The sequence below is a fragment of the Phodopus roborovskii genome, unplaced genomic scaffold, assembly GCF_943737965.1.
Source record: "Phodopus roborovskii unplaced genomic scaffold, PHOROB, whole genome shotgun sequence".
Lineage (NCBI taxonomy): Eukaryota > Metazoa > Chordata > Mammalia > Rodentia > Cricetidae > Phodopus > Phodopus roborovskii.
In genome coordinates this window covers 14,644,992-14,666,181 of record NW_026126629.1, presented here as the reverse complement: position 1 = coordinate 14,666,181, position 21,190 = coordinate 14,644,992, and the positions used below count along the sequence as shown (strand labels likewise).

General features: G+C 38.8%; 1 protein-coding gene across 1 annotated transcript in view; it reads left to right on the top strand.

Moving 5' to 3' along the window:
- Window positions 1-469: 469 nt before the first annotated feature.
- Grid1 (glutamate ionotropic receptor delta type subunit 1) overlaps window positions 470-21,190 on the top strand; it is a 293,681-nt gene continuing 272,960 nt past the window's right edge. The window contains exon 1 of the mRNA XM_051206794.1: window positions 470-521. The gene's annotated coding sequence lies outside the window, so the exon portion shown is untranslated. The remainder of the gene's footprint in view (window positions 522-21,190) is intronic.

Here is a 21,190-nt window from a genome sequence, read left to right as displayed (position 1 = left end):
AAAGAACCCAGCTCGGTGGATCCTAAAACTAATGCAAATCAACACTGTAGTTTAGCTGGTGCCTTCTGTTTTCCTAGACAAACTGCCATAAATCCAATATGTCAGTTTCCTAGTTCTGTAGTTTTGTTTAATGATGAACACTGTCTTTAAGTGTTCCTTTGGAAGGGAATTTGGGGAAGGGAGGCTTTGACTATATCTGTGGTCTGTGGTGCCTTAAGAACTAGGATCTCTAATATTTCTCCTGGCCAGCGCAGGAAAGCATGGACAGACAGGGTAAAATCAGACATCTGTGCTCAGATGGCATCTCTCGTGGCCAAGGCAGCTAGAAGAGTCCCAGGGGGATGGCATGTTTTGTGAGGAAAAATTCTGTGAAAACAATGTTTATGAAACTTCATCTCACCCATCATCTTGTGTGCCTGCCAGTTTCTGCCTGCTCCTGTTCATATATGTTCTTTTTCTCTCTGCAGGCTGTAGAGACAAACCTGGCTTCCAAAGACAGTCACTGGGTGTTTGTGAATGAGGTAAGAACCCCAGAATGGTGATGGATGTGGGATGCCCTACCCCATTGCCCCACTGCCCAGTGGGAAAACTCTGAACAATCCTTTCAAGGTTAATTCTGACTTGGGGCCTGGAATGGATCCTGGAGTTCCATTTTGGCAAAGCAAGAGATCGGAGAGCTGGCCTTTGCCTCCCAAGATGCTGACCTGGAACAGGTGGAGGCCAGCAGAAGAATCCAGTCCATGAAAACAGCAAATGTCAGAGAAGTGGTTTCAGAATTAGTTAAAGGAGATGAGGTGAGGCTGATAAGCAATTAGGAGCCAGGGCCGGGGAGATGAGGTCAGGTTATAAAGTAAATACAGATGGCAGAACAAAGGGATAAGGAGAGAATAGAGACCATATCTCATGCAGAATGTTACAAATATGTGAGAGAGTTATGTGCATGTCTGAGTGCAAGCAGGAGTGTTTATGCTTCTAAGTGCATGCATGTGTGAAAATGTAATGGTTTATGTCTACCCATGTATGTATATGTGAGAAGCATTATGAGTACGTGGTATGGTATAACTGAGTATGTATATGAACTGTGTACCTGTGAGTGTTAATGTATACTTATGGTCATGTGAGTGTGTATGTAGAAATATATGTACAAGTGTGTATTGTAAGAGTATGTATAGATTTGTGTGTATGGATATGTGAATGTATAGTATCAGTATATATGTGTGAGTTGTTTGTGCATTTGAGTATATTGAGTATGTATGTGTGTGAACTGTGTGTGCATATATGAGTTGTTTATGTATGTAAATATAGGTATAAGAGTGTTTATGTATGTGTGAATTTAGAGTGCACATTTGTATAGTTGGGAGAATGTATGTGTATGAATAATACACATGAGTTTACAGATACATGTATAATTATGTGGGGATATATGTGTGTGGATATGCCATTTGTATATCCATGTGAGTGTGCATGTGCGTGAGTTTGTGTGTAGTCAGTAGGTATATACATAGTACACTCATCCCAAAAGGGTTTGCAGGAAGTGTCTTTTGGTCGGGTCACCCCACTGGTTTGGCCTCAGGGGTGACTGGGAGCATGAGGCATCGCTAGGACTATACCTGTTCACTCTTAGAAGTTGTTTCCTGCTAACCTATGTTGAAGTTAGTGCACAGGGTGACTCCAACATTTCTGAGGAACACTCTCTGCCCACATACTCTTTCAGAGCAGAGTCAGGGCAACCGAAGTGACCTCTGCATGCTGTTCAGTGAGAGCAGACCTGTAAACATTTCTTGGTTTTGCTTTCAATGGGGGAATACAGCCTTCAGCTGCTCCTAAATTAGCTGATCAATTTCTAATGGCATCATTCTGGAAGATCCAAGGTTTATTATGTGGGTAATTTCTTCTTTTATGATGTGGATTTCTTTATTAGTTCAGTGCTAATATGGCTGAAATCCATTTTGGGTGGCTGTTGTTAAAAACGGCTCAGGTAGCATCCCACACTAGCTGCTGGCCAGGCCCACTACTGATGGCTTTCCTCTGTGAGTTCACATGTTATGAACTCTCTGTCTACATGGGCCAGCTGGAGACACAAGGTGCTGTCCATTTCCCTTGGGCAGTTCCATAACTGTGCTGGAAAATTTAGGAGAGGGGATATGAGCACCCCCACCCCAGTCTTCAGCACCTGCTTGAGGCTCCATTGATCCTCAGCAAGTTTTGATCCTCTGAGCTTTGCTGCTTCTCTGCAGGTTCTTCAAAGCCTAGTGTCCTTTGTTCCTGTGAAAGCAAGCATTCCATGTCTGTCCCTGCAGTCAAATGTCTGTAGCTAGTTTTCCTTTATGGATGACTCCTCCACAGTGAATAGCCAGTGTTTCTCTGTGACCAGGCTTCAGAAACCGACTATTTTACATTTTAAAGATTTTCACTTCCCTCTTCTGCATCTCCACCCATCCCCAAGGTGCCCTGTCTCTCCAGGCCTGACTCCCTCTCCAGGGGCTGGTCTTAACTTCAGACTTGCACAGTATGAGGTGCTTTGGGGTAGTCCCTACTCCTAGCTACCCAGGTATTTTGGAGGCAGCTTGAACCCAGAGCTTAGAGTCACCAGGAGACAGGTATAGAAAGGGGCACCAACAGAGCCATCGCGGAACAGCCACAGGAGGAAGTCTCTGCCCCACCACAGAAAGTACTCATCTTGGCTGGCCAGAAAGAGCAGATTGATCTGAGAGTTCTGAAGCAGACATGTCTTTCTTCAGAAGTGATGGATTTGGGAACCCCTTGCTCCCTTCTATATTGCATCCTTCTCCAGGAAGGCTTTTTCTATTGAGATGCACAGGACAGCAGCCAGCATTTCCTGATCATGGCAGGTGCTTGTCAATCATTTTACAATTGCCCCACTAGGAAATTATTATCACTCCTGTTTTACATACAAGAAAACAGAAGTTGCAGGAGTTGAATTAATTCCTCAAAGTCAGGCAGAGGTTGTGTGTTGCCTGTGAGATTCTTTTATTCCCATGTTTTTGTATGTGCACACATTTTTTGTCCATGTGGGTGAGTATGCACATGTGTATGTACAGGCATGTGGAGGCCTGAAGTTGATGTTGGCACCAACCACAATTGCTCTTCCACCTTATTTATTGAGAAAGCCTTTCAGTGATCTCAGGTTTCACTGACATGGTCTGGTCTAGTCAGCTTGCTCTAGGGATGCTCTTTCTGCCTTCTGAAGCAGGAATAATAAAGTGGGCTGCCATGACCACCCACATTGTCCATGTGGCTGTCCCAGTGGATAAACTGAAATTTCATTTAGAGAACATCTCTGGCAGTAACCATATGCTACATCAGAATTTGGGGTCAACACTTTAGCAGAGACTCTACCTTTGAAGATCTTTAAGGATGTTCATGTGCTGGGGTCAAAGGTCAGTCAAAGAGTGTCCCCATTGTCATGTATACCTGAGCTTTTCAGAATCAGACTCTGACCACAATTTCTGGTTCTTTGCAAAGCCATTAGCACAACGGTGTCATTGCCAGACTGTTTAAGTATGGTCCCCAAGGAAACAAAAACCCTGTTATTCTCTTGAAGTGTTATAGCATTTTAAGCACTGCATAATGTAAGCTAACCAATATAGAGGCACAGACAAGTAGTTTTCACTAGCTGTTCTTTGTATTGTATGTAGTGACTGGTAATAAAATCAGGAAAACAATTTAAAAAGACAAGGGGCAGGCAGCATTTGATGAAAAGTCGCTTTCCAACCTCAACTCTAGGATTTGGTCTCTCTCTCTCTCTCTCTCTCTCTCTCTCTCTCTCTCTCTCTCTCTCTCTCTGTGTGTGTGTGTGTGTGTAGGTCATATGTGTGCAAGTACACATGCACATTTGTGAATGTTCATGTGAAGGCCAGAGGCTAATATCAGGTGTTGTTCACTAGTATTGCTGCATATTACACTCCTGTTTTTGTTTTTTGAAGACAAAATTGGCTTCTAAATTTGTGCACCTCTCTGGGGGACTCAGTGACTCTCTGGGCTCTACTATTGGGCACTGGCAAGCAGATGTTATTTTTGTATAAAACATATTTTTAATGATTGATTAAGTTATAAGAACACATGGAAAATGAAATGAATTATTAGACAAGGTGGCTAGTATACTGTGAGTCCCCTGAGGACATGGGCAGGTCTAGCTTATCAATGAGTCTTCAGTGCCCTGTGTAGAAAATAGATTGCTGAAAGGTTAGATTGAAGGTGGGTCGATCTATGTAGTGAACAGAAAATTGCATTGATGAGCACTTCACAGTCTATGTCAGAAAAAGACAGCAACAATTAAAGAGCTGAGCCTCAGAGGTGAAGATGCCAGTTCAAGGCTGGATGTGTTGGGTGGCCTCTGGAATCTTTGTATCAGGCTGCACTGAGAGCCTTCTCTCTATGTGACTTTATCAGATTCCAAGTGGGAAGTCTTCATGGTTTGTCAAAATAAATACATGGTGTCCTTAGTCCTCGCTAGACAATGGACAAAGATGATACTGCCTTCCCATAAAACTTCATCTAGGCAAGAGACATGTAGTTTGTATCTGTTCTCTTGGGAACCTTCTGCAGGAAATTCTTTTATGGATTGTGCACTGTGATTTTCAGGCTTCCAAAGGACTCCATGTGATGGAGAAAGTAATTGCTCAATCTGATGCTTGACAGAAGACTTCTTTGGATACAACAATTACAGAGTTGGATGGACATGGTTTACAATATTTAATAAACAATGTAGATGCCCAGTGATGGTAGGTGGTCAGGGCCCAGGAAAAGATAGGTTTTCAGAAGTGAGGCAGGGCATAATTAGCAGGCCATAAATATTACTTTCCCAATGTAGCATACACCAATGACCTGCATGACCTTATCTGTTCTAAACCTTGTTCTTTATTAAAAAAATATTTTTCATTTTACATATCAACTCCAGTTCCCCCTCCCTCCCCTTTTTCCACTGTCTCATCCCCTATCCATTCCTTAGAGGGGGTAAGGCCTTCCTTGGGGAGTCAACAAAGCCTGGCCTACAAACTTGAGGCCCTACTGTAACAAGGCTGAGCAAGGTATCTCACCATAGGAAATGGGCTCCAAAAAGGCCAGTTCATGTACCTGGAATAGGTCTTGGTCCCACTGCCAGTCCCCTTCCCAATAGATCAAGCCATATCACTGTCACCTACATTCAGAGGACCTAGTTCAGTCCCATGCAGGGTCTCCAGCTATCAGTCCATAGTCAGCGAGCTCCCACTAGCTTAGATCACCTGCCTCTGTGGTTTTTCCCATCATGCTGTTGACCACCTCCCCCTGCCTTGTTCAAATGATCCCTCCATCCTCTCTTCAAGTGAACTCCAGGAGCTCTGCCCAGAGCTTGGCTATGGATCACTCACTGCATCTGCTTCTATTAGTCACTGGATGTAGGTTCTATGCTGATAATAGGGCAGTCACTGATCTGATTAAAGGGGAAGGCCCGTTCAGATACCCTTGTAGTGACATCTTGCCAGTGAACTTGTAGTGGTGGCGACACTCTTTGGACATGGTTTTAGTTGCAGGTGTGACCCATTATAAGGAAGAGGAGGGGCTGACTCTCACTCTTTTGGAGCATGAAGACCATGGCAGTTATTTACTCCTATCTGTGTAAGTGCTTCCCTAATAATTGCATATTTATCATCTATCTTAGGTCTGGTGGACTCATTTAAACCCCTCCTTCACACTCTCTCCACTATTGGAGTCTTATCTGGGGTCATCCTTGTGGATTCCTGGGAATTTCTCTAGCACCAGGTTTCTTCTAACCCCATAAAGGTTCCCTCTATCAAGATATCTCTTTCATTGTTCTACTCTGTGCCTCCCACAACTCAGTCTTCTTGAGCTCTCATGTTTCCATCCCCTCCCTTCTACCTCCCTCCTAGTTTATCTAAGACAGCTTAGATATTTTTCCTTCCTGGAGTCTTCCCTCCCTGTGTGTCCCTCTTAGGGTCCCCCTCCCTTTTTTTTTCCACCTAGCTTCTCTAGGAGTGTGGATTGTAGCCTGGTTATCTTTTGTTTTACATCTTATATCCACTTATGAGTGAGTACATACCATGTTTGTCTTTCTGGGTCTGGGTTACCTCACTCAGGAAGATTTTTTTCTAGTTCCATCCATTTGCTTGCAAAATTTCAAGATGTCACTTTAAAAAAAAATTATTTATTTATTTATTTATACATACTGTTGAGTAATACTCCATTATGAATATGTACCACGATTTCTTTATCCTTTTTTCTGTTGAGGAGCATCTAGGTTGTTTCTAGTTTCTGGAAATAATGCTGCTGTGAATATAGTTGAGCAAATGTTCTTATGGTGTGATTGTGCATCCATTGGGTATATGCCTGAGTGGTATTGCTGGATTTCGAGATTAATTCTCAATTTTCTGAGAAATTGCCATACTAATTTCCAATGTGACTGTACAAGTTTGCACCTCCATCAACAATGGAGGAGTGTTCACTTTACACTCTCTCCAGCATAAGCTGTCATTAGCATTTTTGTTCTTAGCCATTCTGATGTATAGGATGGTATCTCAGAATCCTTTAGACTTGCATTTCCCTGATGGCTAAGGATGTTGAGCAATTCCTTAAATATCCTTTAGCCATTTGAGTTTCTTTTGTTGAAAATTCTCTGTTTAGATATGTATTCCATTTTTAAAAATTGTATTAATTGGTATTTTGGTGTGTAGTTTCTTGAGTTCATTATATATTTTGGAAATTAGCCCTTTCTCAGATGTGGGTTGGTGAAGATATTTTCTCATTCCATGTGCTGCCATTTTGTAGGCCTTGTTGACCATGTCTTACAGAAGCATCTCAGTTTCAAGAGGTCCCATTTATTAATTGTTGCTCTCAGCGTCTGTGTGCTACTGGTATTATATTTAGGAAGTTGTCTCCTGCCCACACTTGTTCAAGGCTACTTTCTACTTTCTCTTAGTTTCAGTGTAACTGGATTTATGTTGGGTCTTTGATCCATTTGGACATGAGTTATTTGCATTCTTCTCCATGTTGACATCCAGTTATACTATACCATTTGTTGAAGATGCCTTCTTTTTTCCAATTTGGCTAGTGTGTCAAAAAGATCAGGTGTTCATCAGTGTGTGTGTTGATATCAGGGTCTTCAATTCAATTCCATTGTTCCACTTGTCTGTTTTTATGACAATATCAAGCTTTTTTTTATTACTGTAGCTCTATAGTAGTGCTTGTAGTCAGGGATGATGATGCCTCCAGAAGTTCCTTTATTGTACAGGATTGTTTGGGATATCCTGAGTTTTTTTGTTTTTCCATATGAAGTTGAGTATTGTTCTTTTGAGGTCTCTGAAGAATTGTGTTGGGATTTTGATGGGGATTGCATTGAATCTTGACATAGTCTAGAGTTATGTGGAATGAGAAACCCTGGCCATGCATATGAGAGATTGCTTGATGGATGATTAATGTGGGAGAACCTAGCCCATGTGGGCAAAGGCATTCTTAGGTGGGTGGCCCTGGTTGTCTGAAGAAGCCAGCTGAATGAATAAACGAGGAAGTCAGAAAGTAAGTTACTAAGGAACATTCCTCCATAGACTCTGCCCCACACTTGTACCTTTAGGTTCCTGCCTTGAATTCTTGCCTGACTTCTCTCAGTGACAGATTGACCTAGAAGTATAAGATGAAATAAATCCTTTCTTCTCCAGTTGCTTTTGGTGTGGGTTTATTACGCAACAGATAAGTAACTAGAACAGCCCCTGTTGTTTTTTTTATCATCTACAGATTTGTATAAACAGAACACTTCAGTATATATTCTTTATTTTCTTTTGATATGGCTTTATTCAAATGCAGGTATTTAAGAATAAAAGTAGTTTTTTTTCTTTTTATTGATGAGGAATATTCAACTATATAAGCAAATCACTTCCATAGATGGGCATTTGGATTCTAGAATTTTGGCCAGCACATGTACTGCTATTAGGGATTGTCTTAGTCACACTGTTCTATTGCTATGAAGGGACACATGATCAATGCAACTATTATAAGAGAAAGCATTTAATTGGGAGCTTCATTACAGTTTCAGAGGTTTAGTCTGTTATCATCATGGCAAGAAGCATGACAGTAGGCATGCAGGCATTGGAATAGTAGCTAAAAGTTATATATTCATCAATATGTGGAGAGAGAGAGAGAGAGAGAGAGAGAGAGAGAGGGAGAGAGAGAGAGAGAGAGAGAGAGAGAGAGAGAGAGAGAGAGAGAGAGAGTCTGGTCCTGGTATGGGCTTTTGAAACACACTTCCTCCAATGAAGCCACACCTCCTAATTTTTTTTCAAATAGTGCCACTCCCTGATGGCTAAGCATCCAAATATATGAGCTTCTGGGCCATTCTTATTTAAACCACCACCAGGATATACACAATAGACCTTTGCTGGATGTAGGCTTTAATTTTATAGGGAAGAATATATTTAAATTTTAGTTACTATGGTAGTATGATGGTTCTCATTGGAATTTTAGTTTTCATTTCTCTGATGACTGAACATATTAAGTATCTTTCTGACCTTTCCATCCTGCCTGCATTGCCTTACTTTCTCTCTTCTTGCTACTCTACCTCCTCTCCTTCCTCCTTTGATGAGGATGGAGCCCAGGGTTTTGCACATGCTAGACATACATTCTAGTAATGAGATATCTCTCCAAGCATATATTTCCCTCAATAAATTGTTTGCTTAAGTGTTTTACCTGCCTGTTGAATTATACCTGCTTTATTGAGTTTTGAAAAATGTCAATATTTTCAATGCCAAATTCTTTCCTGGATAAATACTTTGCAAATATTTCCTGCCAGGCTGCAGTTTGTTTCTTTGTTATAACACTGTCTTTATGAATGGCAGACCTTTTTATGGTGATAAAGTGCAACTTGTCAATTAATTCTTTTGTGGATTGTGCCTTTAGTGTAGTGACTGAAAAATTTCTTAACATCCAATTCTGTCCAGTTGTTCTGTTTTGTCTATCTTTATACCAGTTTCACATTCGTTGGCTTATAATTGTTTTATGGAAAGATATGAAATCACATTTTGTTTGACTTCTAACTTCTTTTTCAAAGTTGTTTTGGCTACTTTAGGCCATTAAAATTATTTTTGTATGAAGTTTAGAATTAGCTTGTTACTGATTTAGTTTGTCACTAACACAAAAGTGATGCCTGGGGTTTCACTTGGGATTACATTTAATCTACAAGAGAATTTGGAAAGAATTGCCATTTTAAATAGTATTTAGTCTTCTTATCCAGGATGTATTTTTCTCCATTTACTTAAGCTGTTTCAAATTTTTCTCAGCAATGGTTTATTGTTTTTACTGTTTGGACCTTTAATATTTTTGTCAATATTTTATATTGTTTATCAACACCATTGTAATTGGTACTTTTAAAAACATCAGTGTTATGTTCTAATCTTGATATGTTTAATAATTATAACTCTTTACAAACATGTTGTGACATTTTTGTCATTGACTGCCATGTCCTTTGGAAATGCAACGACTTTAATTCTTTTTCTGTGTTTGGATGTTGTGTTTCTTTGTCTTTCTTGATTGTGTTGATTATTACTACCTCAATTACAAAGACTAAAATGGTGGTAGGATAAGATATCTTTTTCTGGGTCTTGATCCTGAAAAGAAAATGTAGTGCTTTGCCATTAAGTGTCATGTCAGGTACACATTGTTCATTAGACGGAGGAGGCCCTTTTCTGTTCCTAGCTTGCAGAGTTTTTGTCAGGAATCCATGCTGGATTTTTACATACTGCTCCTTCTGAATGTACTGAGATGATTATGTGAATTTTTTCTTTTAGTTTGTTAATATACTATAGAACATGAATTGATTTTCTAATTTAAATAACCCCTGAGATGAAACTTACTAGTTATAATAATTACCTTTTATATTATATTTCACATTTAATTTGAGAAAATTTCTGTAATGTGCATGAGGAATTTTGGTTGGTTCTTCTTCCTTGTAATGCATTTTTATGGTTCTGATATTGGTATAATGATGGGTTCAGAATGTAAGGTGAGAAGGGTTCAATTCTAGATCATTTCATGTGGACTTGCTTTTCTGTGACTGCAGGATTGTATATGAGACCATGTGGCTTAGAGTTCACTTATAGGAATGTTTTAACTACACATTCAACTTTTTAGAATCCTTAGATCTATTTATTATTTTCTTGAGTGAGTTTTGATAATTTGGGTAGCTCTAGAGGTTCCCCAAATTTTATCTAAGTTGTCAAACTTTGAATACAAAGTTGAGAGTGTTTCCTGATTATTTTTTCATGTCAATTGAATCGGTAGATATAAGAGCTCTCTTATCTTTTATAATCATTACTTGGGCCTTTTTTGTGTGTCTCTAGATCTCTTCTATTGGTGTTGATTTCAAACACCATTTTTAAAATTTTCATTGATTGTTTGAATAATTTTTTTCTGTTTCATTTATATTTTCTCTATGATTATAAAGGATTTATTGTTTTCCCCCCTCTCTCCCTCCCTTCCTCCCTCCCTCCCTTTCTCAGTCCCTACCTCCCTTTTGCCTTTTCTGCTTTAGTCTTTATTGCTTCAGTTTCCTGCTTACTTTGGCCATCCTTTACTTTTCTTTCTTATAGATCCACAGGGGAAGATGAGGTTGCTGAGGCTTTTCTTAAGTGTCATGTTTCCCTTTCAGTGACACGGTTTCATCACACACATTTAATGTATAATATTTCATTACTCACCTCAAAATATCTTCCATATTACTTTTTGGTTTCTGCTTTCACCCATGGATTATTTAGGAGTATGTTATTTTGTTTGAAATATTTGGGGATTTATCAGATCCATTTCTAAATTAATTCTGGCATGGTCAGGGAACATAGCACATAGTTCCTAGTACTTAGATCCTCTTAAATTTAGTGAGGCTGACTTTTACAGTGCTGTGTATTGTCTTTATATTTTTTGGTTCATGATTCGTGAAAGCTTGAAAAGAATATATAATCTGTTGTTGAATTGAACAGTCTATACATTTGAATAAAGTCAATTTGGTTGATCGTTTTATTTGTGCCTTTAATATCTTTGATGATATCTTTGTGTATTTGTTCTATCAATTATTGAAAGGCTTATTAAAAATTAAGCGATAATCATGTTTTATTTCATTTTGCAATTTTATCAGTTGTATAATATATTTTGAAGCTTTCTGACTAGGGCATAAACATTTAGATTTTCTTGATTAATTGACACTAAATAATTATTAAATGACTTCCTTTATTCTTGGTAATTTTCTCTGCTTGGAATTATACTTTGCCTGTTATTAGTACAGCCATTCAATAAGACTTAAAACATGAAAGTACTCCTAGATCCATGGACTTCGCATATATTGATGAAATATTTTAAGATAAAGTGAGAAAGAATGGTTTTTAGTTTTATAGTAGATGACAACAGAAAGCTTCTTGGATGAGGAACATTTGAGCATGGACTAGAAGAGGTGAGAGGATGAAGAAGTTGTGTATATAAGTGGAGGATTGGCTTCAGAGGCGTGGGAGAGACTATTAGATAGGAGTTTCTTGGCAGGAGCCTGGCTGCAGGCTCTAGAAGCAATGCTGGGGCTACATTGTATGTATGTATGTATGTATGCATGCATGTATGTATGGACAGGTGAGGTTGTGAATAAGAAGCCAGTTTCTATAAGCCAGTGTCACTAACACATTCAGCTTTTTATCTGAGTGGAGGGAAAATGAAGAAAGACTTTTGAGCAAGATGCAGATTATTTTAAACATTTTAGCATGTACATTAAGAATGGCTTGGAGGTATGTGTGTAGCAGTCCAGATGGGAAGCCATTTAGCAGACTGGCTGCATGGTTATCTAGGGAGGAGGGTGGTAGGTTGGACTGGGGCATGGATGACTAGTGGTATTATGTATGGGTTATGTGAGAAAGGGAAAACTCTTGGGTTTTTGTTTGGCTATGTGCTTTAGTTTTAATTGCTGGCAAAAGAAGCTACTTTTGAGAAAATTCAGTGTTGTATATTTGAAGAATAGAATCAGGAATCTAGTTTGAACATGTCTGTTTTAAGATACCTATTAGAGAGTGATTTTACATAGAGGTGTAGGTATGCAATCCTGAAGTTCAGGGAAGGTGACTCTGGTGGCTTGGATTTGGGAACTATTTGCATATAGAGGATTTTTACATCATGTAGCTGGAAGAGATTGCCAAGGAACATACTAGTTAACATGAGAAGAGGCTCAAACATTGACCACTGAGACTGTATCAAGACACCACAAAGGGGTCTGAGAGGGAACAGCTGCAGGGGAGAGGAGGGAAGTAGCAGGGTTCCCGGGTACCAATTATGTCAGGAGAGGGAGGGAAATCAGCATTGTCAGGTGCAGTTGGCAAGGAGGTTCAGGCATCTCTTGTAGACTCTGGTGGATGTTAGGAGAGGTTGCAGGACCAAGTCCCTAAGAACCTAAATCATTCTTATAAGGAAAGAGAGATAGACAAATATTTTTATGCTATAATCAGAAACTGGCAGGACTAGGATCTGAACAACACAGATCTGCAGAGTTCAAGACTTAAGAATCACATACCCTATGCTGCATTGCCTTTTCTACTATTGCCACTATTTCATACATGGGCATTCTTCTGTGCTTGCATGAAAATATTTTGAATGAAATGAGATGAATGGTGAGACACTAGCTAAACATATGTAAATTATTTTGGATAAGCTGAATGTCACAAAATTATTTGGAAAGCTGAATGTCACAAAATCCCAGGGATAGGTGACTTTTAAAGTAATTTGGAGGAACACCGTTCTTGCTAAGGAGAGCCTTACTATAGAACTTCTGTGTTTTGTTTCTTGTTATGTGTTCTCTTTATGCTTATCATGTGAATCACCACCTTGCTTTAAAAATCGCTTATGGAAAACACAAAGGAACCTCACCAAAGCCCACAGAAACAAGCTAATATGTATCTTAAGAGTCTGGAAACAATGACCCTGGAAATGCCTGCCATTGATTAAACAGAATGGGCCTATATCCTCTCCCAACTCCAAGAGAACCTGAGACTTAGTATTTATGGCCACACACATGTGAGAACATTATTGTTCTGTAGGAACTTTCAGTAGTCTCAGAGCTCTTGAAGAGGGCATTGGAGCCTACACAGGAGGTGAGTTTAGTCAAGAGAACAAAAGTGCCATTAGGTTCTAGCTCACAGTCTTTGGGAACATGTATATGATCTTTGGCTCCAGTACTTCCCACTTGTGTGACCTAGGCTTGACAGTCTGTTCCCTTTCCTCCCATGGTCTTGCTTTGCTTACCTGTTCATGAGATTCATAATTGTCATCTGCTAGACTTGGGTGGTTGAGTTGACATACAGGAAGTAGCCAAGTGAGCATGGACTCAAACATTTAGCGATCCCTTTCAAAGGAGCTTTTTCTTAGCAAGTATGTAAAGCTTTGTGGATAATTTTTCCTGTGTACTTAATAAATACCCAGTGTAAGGACCTGACTGTAAGTGTGTATATTTCTTTATAAGGAGCACAAGGAGATTCTTGCCTAGATGAATCTGAGCTGCAGTATCTACAGCTGTATCCTGGGCTTGCTAACCCTAATTCTGCCTATGCTTTTCAAACTCCTATACACCTTTTAAGACTCAACTTCAATTACTATTCCTGCCCCTATCCCACCTTACCGAAGATGTCGTTCATGGCTTTTCCAACACCCTGGGGAACACAAACAGAGTTTTCATCAGTCCTAATTCTTCCTATCCTGCCTCCCTACCATGACCAAAGACACAGTTCATCATATAGGTACTGAACGTCACTGGGCTCCTATGAATCTGAGAGCTAAGTTCTCCATCCTCAGTCAACTTGGAACATCACAAGCAGAAAGCATATATCCATAGATCACTAAACCACAGCTCACATGAGCTGTGGGGGGCTTTTCTAAATCTTTTGCTGCTCAAGTTGAAATTTCCTTTAGACAGACAACCTACCATTGCTGTAGAATCAGACTCCATGTTTTCAGACGTGAGTCAATTGTTCCCAACAAACAGATTGCCATTTTACTGAGTTTTGACAGAAGAATGCTTGGGAAAGGGAGTGCTGACACTTAAGGAGTTTTAAAAATAGCTTTAATTACCACGTGCAGCAAATGTATCTGAAAACTAAAGGTTAGTGTCTACCTTTCTGTATTCCTATCCATCGCTCTTCCCACAAACGGATTCTGGCGAATTCAGATGAACTTGCTGCTTGTGCCAGAAAGGCCCTATTATCTGTGTCTTCTACCCTGTTATTACACCTCCTTTGCCATGCTTGATAATCACTATTCATCACACAGAGAAAGGGAAGCAAGCACGCCTGCATGCGTGCACACATACACACAAGAGGCTGCTGCCTTACACACAGCATGGAGATCACAGGCCCCTGGCGGAGCTGCCCATGGAGGGCTCTTTTAAGGCTGGAGACCGTTCAAACCGCTAGAACTGAGCAACATAAAGTGTTTTGGAAGATGTTTGACAGACAGCAACCTCACCTTTGGTTCCCTTTTCTTCTATTTCAAACAAGGAAATAATATGTGTATTAAGACAGCTTGTCTTAATCCTGGGAAGAGGACTCCAAATGAATGCCATATAGCTTTAGAAAGAGCAGCCAAGTCTATAGCCGTATCACTCTGAACAACTGTTCGATCTCAGAAGGTGATTAGTTAGTATGTGGATGGGAGAAAGGCCAGTGTGGTCAGGTGGCCAGTGTAGAATGCATTGTCCTGTAGATCCAGAGAACAGTTTGTCAATTGCAGAGAAGGGCTGATCCTTTTCTAGCTGTGGAGGAGCCAGCGATTGCTACCTTCATGCCTAGCATTCTTTCTGGTTAAGAATGGCTAAAGAGCTCACCTTGTAAATAGTGACTATCATTCATGACTATGTGTGTGTGTGTGTGTGTGTGCGTGTGTGTGTGTGTGTGTGTGTATTATATACTATAATTGTTATATATAGTTTTCGAAAGTGTGCTGCCGTAGAAAATAAGAGGAACTGGATATGCCACTAGGCATATTTAGTCATCACAAAATGTGTGTGTGTGTGTGTGTTATATTATAACTATGTAGAATTTGTTGTACCAATATAATATTGGTAATGATAATAATAATAATAATAATAATAATAATAATAATAATAATAATAATAATAATGGTAGTACAGAGGAATTTCTCTGTGGACATTCAATATGTTCTACCTCATGCTTGACCTCAGGTTATCCACTGTGCTTTTTCTGTCTGTGAGAGATCCTAAGTCTAGGTCCAGCCTTTCTAAATAGCCATCAATCAGCCTAACCTTTTTGATTCTGGGGCTAAAAGTCTATCAGGAGCTGAAGAGGGCAACCAACTCCTTCCCCAGCTCTTTCCTGACCTCTCTGGGAAGATTCTTGGTTCGGCCACTTTGACCCTCTATTTTCCAAAACCACTGTAGATCATTTAGCTGCCTGTCATAGCCACCTTTTTATTTTCCCCAAGACAGGGTCTTACTACGTCACATTGAGTAGCCTGGAAATCACTATGTGGACTAGGCTGAATTCCAGCTCACAGAGGCCTACCTGCCTCTGCTTCCAAGGCACTTGGATAAAAGGCATGTATCTTGCTGAACCTTATTATTTATTTAATTATTTATTTTTGTAAAGAAATGGCTTATGAGAAAGAAGAGTACAAAATTTCAAGAATGTAAAGAGTGCGTAAGTGTGGATGGTTGAAGGGATATGGATGGAGGGAACACAAGGAAAAATAGCTCTGATGTTTCCTGATTGGTCTGTAACAATAAAATAAAATACAAATTAATATGTTACTGAATCAGCCTTTCAAAAAGCTACATATATGTAGATTATTCCTCTAAAGAGATTTTAGTTGGTAGGTCCAATTTTGAGAAATCCTATTGTTTTCATTTAGTAATATAACATTAACATTTTGTCATGTCAGTAAATAGCCTTTTAGATAATATACAATGGTATTCTAGTATGCTGTTATTGGAGGGAATAACAGTTTATGCAAATCTTCATTGCTGGGAACTTCTCTTCTCTAAGTCCTCTGCAAATAGTCAGTAGCTTTCCACCTCAATCCCTTGATGGTGTCTTCAAGTAAACCTTCCAGTTGTTATTTTTGATTTCTGAAACAAGACTTGGCTTTGAAGCTTAAAGAGACAAGGAATTTTAAGTTAACTAGGAATAAACAAAAACAGTCACCAACACAATAATAAAAGGCAAGTGTCATAATGATACAATAAAAGGATATGAATGGGTATTTTCAAAAGGTCAATGGAAGACTAAACTACTCTTGTTGCTGAGGCAAAATATATGATACCAATAAATTAAGGGAGAAAAACTTATTTGGCTCCTGGTTTCAGAGGCTTCAGTTTGTGTTTGTTGGCTCTACAGTTTCTGGGCCAGGCTGGGTCAGAATATCATGGTGGAAGTGTGTGGCAGAGTTTCTCACTTCACAGTAGTCGGGAGCAGAGAGATTAAGAAGAAAGGTACCAGGGTAAGTTTTACCCTTTGAACTTACACTTTCAGTGACTTTCTTCTTTTAAGTAGATCCTGCTTGCTCATTCAGGTATGAACACATTGACAGTTACTTTGTCATGAACTCTCAGAATCAAATTGTCTTTTGGCACATAGGCCTTTGGGGGTTGTTTTATACTCAAGCCATAACGAAGCAGGTATAAAGTAGCTTTTATGATTAAATCCAAATTATCCTGCTTATTAAGGTCCTATGGTGGTATGTGTGATTCTTCACTGGTCTGAGTGTAGCCCTTGAGGGAGACTTTCTATAGAAAACAGCTTCCCTCTTTACCCCTACAGGAGATGAGCCATATTCCTCTTCCGCCAAAGAGATTTCTGTCACCAAATTTTTTTCCACAGTTTGACTCATCAGTTTTTTTTTTTTTTTCATATTCTCCTGACAGGTGAGAACTTTTGGAGATAAAAAAAAAATATTGATTGTCAGTCATTTTGCTTGGACAAGAGATTTCTAGGTCAGGCATGTCTGTGAAATTTCCCATTGTCAAATCTTAGTGTCTCAAAGGGAAATTTCAGTTTAACGAAGTGGGCCAGCTTCACATGAAATGCCATTTCGTCTTCCCCAAATATTTGCATAGGGAAGACATACTCTATCATCTATTGAGATTTTTGTCTCTTGGCTCACACTACAGAGCTATGGTTTAAATTTTCGTATGTTGAATGATCCCTGCATCTCTGGGATGAAGCCTACTTGATCATGGTAGATAAACTTTTTTATGTGTTCTTAGATTCAGTTTTTGAGCATTCCTTTTTTTGTGTGTGTCTTTAAAATTTATTTTGCTAATATTTTTCTCTTTGTGTAAATTTACCTTTTTATGGTTTCATAGGTATTTATTTTCTTTCTTTTTTATATTTATTATTTTTATTTTACATATCGATCACAGTTCCCTTTCCCTCCTTCCCTCCCATGCCCCCCAGAATCCCTCCCATTCCACTCCCCAAGTCCACAGAGAGGATGATGCCTTTCAGGAGGGATCTTCAAAATCTGCCAAGTCATTTGGAGTAGGGTCTAGGCCCTCCCTCCTGCCTCTATGCTAAGGGAGTATCCCTCCATGGGAATGTGCTCCCAAAGACCTTTCATGCACCAGGGATACATTCTAGTTCCACTGTAAGAGGTCCCATACTGCCCAGGCCTTCTGAGACCCATGTTCAGGGAGTCTGAGTCGGTATAATGCTGGTTTCCCAGCTATTAGTCTGGGGGGGTCCATGAGCTCCCCCTTGTTCAGGTCAGCTGTCTCTGTGGGTTTCTGTGGTCTGGTCTTGACCCCTTTTCTTATCACTCCTCCCTCTCTGCAACCGGTTTTTGAGCATCTTATTGAGTATTTTTGCATGTATGTTCACACGGGAAATTGGTCTGTAATTTTCTTTGTTGAGTCTTCGTATTGTTTGTGCATCAGGGTGACTGTGGCCTCATGAAATGAATTCGGCAATGTTCCTTTTGTTTCTATTTTGTGGAGCAATTTGAGGAGCAATTCTTTGGAAGTCTGTTAGAAATCCGCAGTGCTCACAGTCATTATTTTACAATCTTATAAAGTGTCATCATTAGTATATGAGTATAATTCACACATGCCCTTGTGAAGGTATCTTCACCATTGTGCTGCTTAGTTATTTTTGTCAGCTTGATTCAATTGGAGTCACCTGGGAAAAGGGAACTTCAATTGAGAAATTCTATCAGAATGGCCTTTGGACATATCTGTGGGACATTTTCTTGACAATCCACTATTGGGGGTGTCATCCTTCACAGATGGTTCTGGTTTGTATAAGAAAGCAGGCTGAGAAAGTCGTGGAGAACAACTCAATAAGCAGTGTTCTTCCATTGTCTCTGCTTTAATTTCTGCCTCCTAGTTCCTTTCTCCATGATGCAGTGAAAGGTGTGAGCTGAAACAAACCCTTTACTCCCCAAGTTGATTTTGGTCAGTGTTTGCAACAACAATAGAAAGCAAACTGGGACAGCTATTATAATAACCAACGTTAGTATTGCCCGCAAATGTTTTTCCATGCCCAGTCATTAGAGCAACCAATCTCAGAGGAATGTCGGATCCCTCTTTTCCTACAGATTACTTCGAAGCTTCTAGAATTTTATATCTGTTTCTGAGGGAGGGGTAATCTTTTGTTTTTGACAATGTGGCCACTGAGAAACTTCCAACACTCCACTAGATAACCCCACACTCATGCATGTATGGGCAGTACTAACCAGACTGAGCTGAGTTATTTTCGGGGGGGCATAGGAAGAGTTGAAGGGGGAAATGGGAGTATATATAATCACTATTTATTGTATACATCTATGGAATTCTCAAGAATAAAAATGTACAATTTTATATCAATGTGACAATGCCACATGGAGTCTTCTTTTCTGTGATTATTCACTCAACATAATTATTTTGAGATCCATTCATATTGTTTTATATTATGGTTATTATATAATAAGTGGTAAAGCTCAGGTTTAATTTTTGTTTTATGTCATTTTTGTGCATGATAATTTAATCATTTTAGCATCAGTTATTGTAAAGACTCTCCTTTCCTCTTGGGAGGATTTGCCAAAAATTAATTGGCCTTCAACTTGTAGCTATAATCTGTTGTATTTGATTTGACCTGTGTTTTATATTTTAGATAATGAGGATACTCATAATTACTGTACATTTTGGTTGTTTCTGAAAGCACTGGAGAAAGCTCAGAATCTTTAATATTTTGGGAAACTTTGTCTTTAGCCTCTGTCCCTTTATGTTTCTATATAGCTGGGGTTATGATGGGGTGTGTGAGGCACACAGGCCACAGAATTACAGAGGAATTCATTTTCAAGTTGCTATAATTCTTCTCCTTAGCTCCACTTTGCATTTTCATACACTTTAAAATTAATCTGTCATTTTCTAGGAAAAAGTCAGCTATGCTTTTAATTTGAATCCTGTTGAAGCTAGGGAATTTTTTTTTCAGGGATAATTGACTTCTTAGCAATACTGACCTGTGAGAAAGGAATATTTTTCCATTTATCAAAGTCCTCAATTATTTGCAGCAACATTTTATAGTGTTAAGTGTATGTCATACTGTTAGATTTCATCTCCAAGTATTTATATTTCTCCAACCTATTGCTTTTCATTTCAAACTTGCAATTGTGTATTGTTAGCTTTTAGAAATACAATGTTGCTCAACCTTGCTAAACTCAATTATTAGTTGCAGAGGTTTCTTTTTACATATTGCTTCAGATTTTATGTGTATACTAACATGTCTTCTGTGATAAAAAGAACCACATTTTCTTGTGAATCTACATTTTTTTGTGTGTGTTTTTCCCCTTTAATAGTGACTAGAGCTACTAGTTCAATGTTAAATAGAAGTAATGAAGTTTGTTGAATCTTGTCTCCTCTTGGAGACAAGCATAACCTATACTTATTCTTTGAGATAAAGCAACAGTAGTGGACATCTGTGTCTTTCCACTCCTACAAGAAAACATGCCATCTATTCCCATTAGTTATGACATAGGCTGAGCATAGAAACCCCTTTTATCATAAGTTTTCTTTCATGCTTAGTTTTCTGGAAGTTTTTAAAAATTACAACTGAATGTTGGGTTTGGCTTGAGGTTTTTTTTTAAAGCTCTATAGGGATGTTCACGTGAGTTTTCCCTATTTATTCTGCTAGTAAAGAGAAATAAGCTGATTCATTTGCTTAGTAAATTAATAAACTATCCAACTATGTTCTTTGTTATTTTTTTTATGAAAAATGTAATACATCTTTACATCATTAACAAAGGCAGCAAAAATAAATGTAACATACCTTCACATAGTTAAAGTAATATTCCACAACATAAACAAATGTAACACATCTTTACATTGTTACCATAGGCAGAAGAGACAAATGTGACACACCTTCACATAGTTAAAGTAATATTCCCCAGCAGAAACATATAGCACATCTTTGCTTAGTTAATATAGTTTTTTACAATACATCATGGCTTGGAAAGTCATGGTAGAGAACCTAGCTGTGGCAGTGGGAGTATGTGATAGTAGACTTGGACTAGTTAGTAACATCATTAACTAAGAGTAGGTCTAGCCTTCAAGAGTCCATCTGTTGTGATCTGCATCTGCCATCTAGACCCTACCCCCTAAAGACTCCACATCCTCCCAACACAGTGCCAGCCACTGAGGAGCACACAGTCAGTAAATTAGTTGATGGTGTGTAGGTGGAGAAGGTATTGGCATTTCTGATTTAACCATAAAGCTGATGGTGAAACTCTTATTCTCTTTACAAACACTCCTGGGGGTGTTTGTATTTTCCATACTAGCTAATCGATTTTGAGCAATTTCTATCTCAAATTCTATCTTCAAATTCATTGTTTTTCTTCTGTTTCTTCATCATGTGCATTTTTCATCTTAGACAATGCATATTTAATTTATAGAAATTCAATTTATTTTTTTATTGTCTTCCCAATCACATACAAATTTTACTTTATTTATTTGAATATATGGTGTGGATTTATAATATTCATACTATGTGTTTTAAGTTCCTGTTCTATTAATTCTACCACCTGTATTGTTTCTTAAACATCTGCTACTGATTACTTTTTAAGTTAGGGACTGTATTTCATGAATACTTTATATGCATTGTAATATTTGATTGCATGGCAAATATTCTAATTTTAATACAGCATTTTATTCCTTGAGAATTTCATATGTACCTAGACTGTA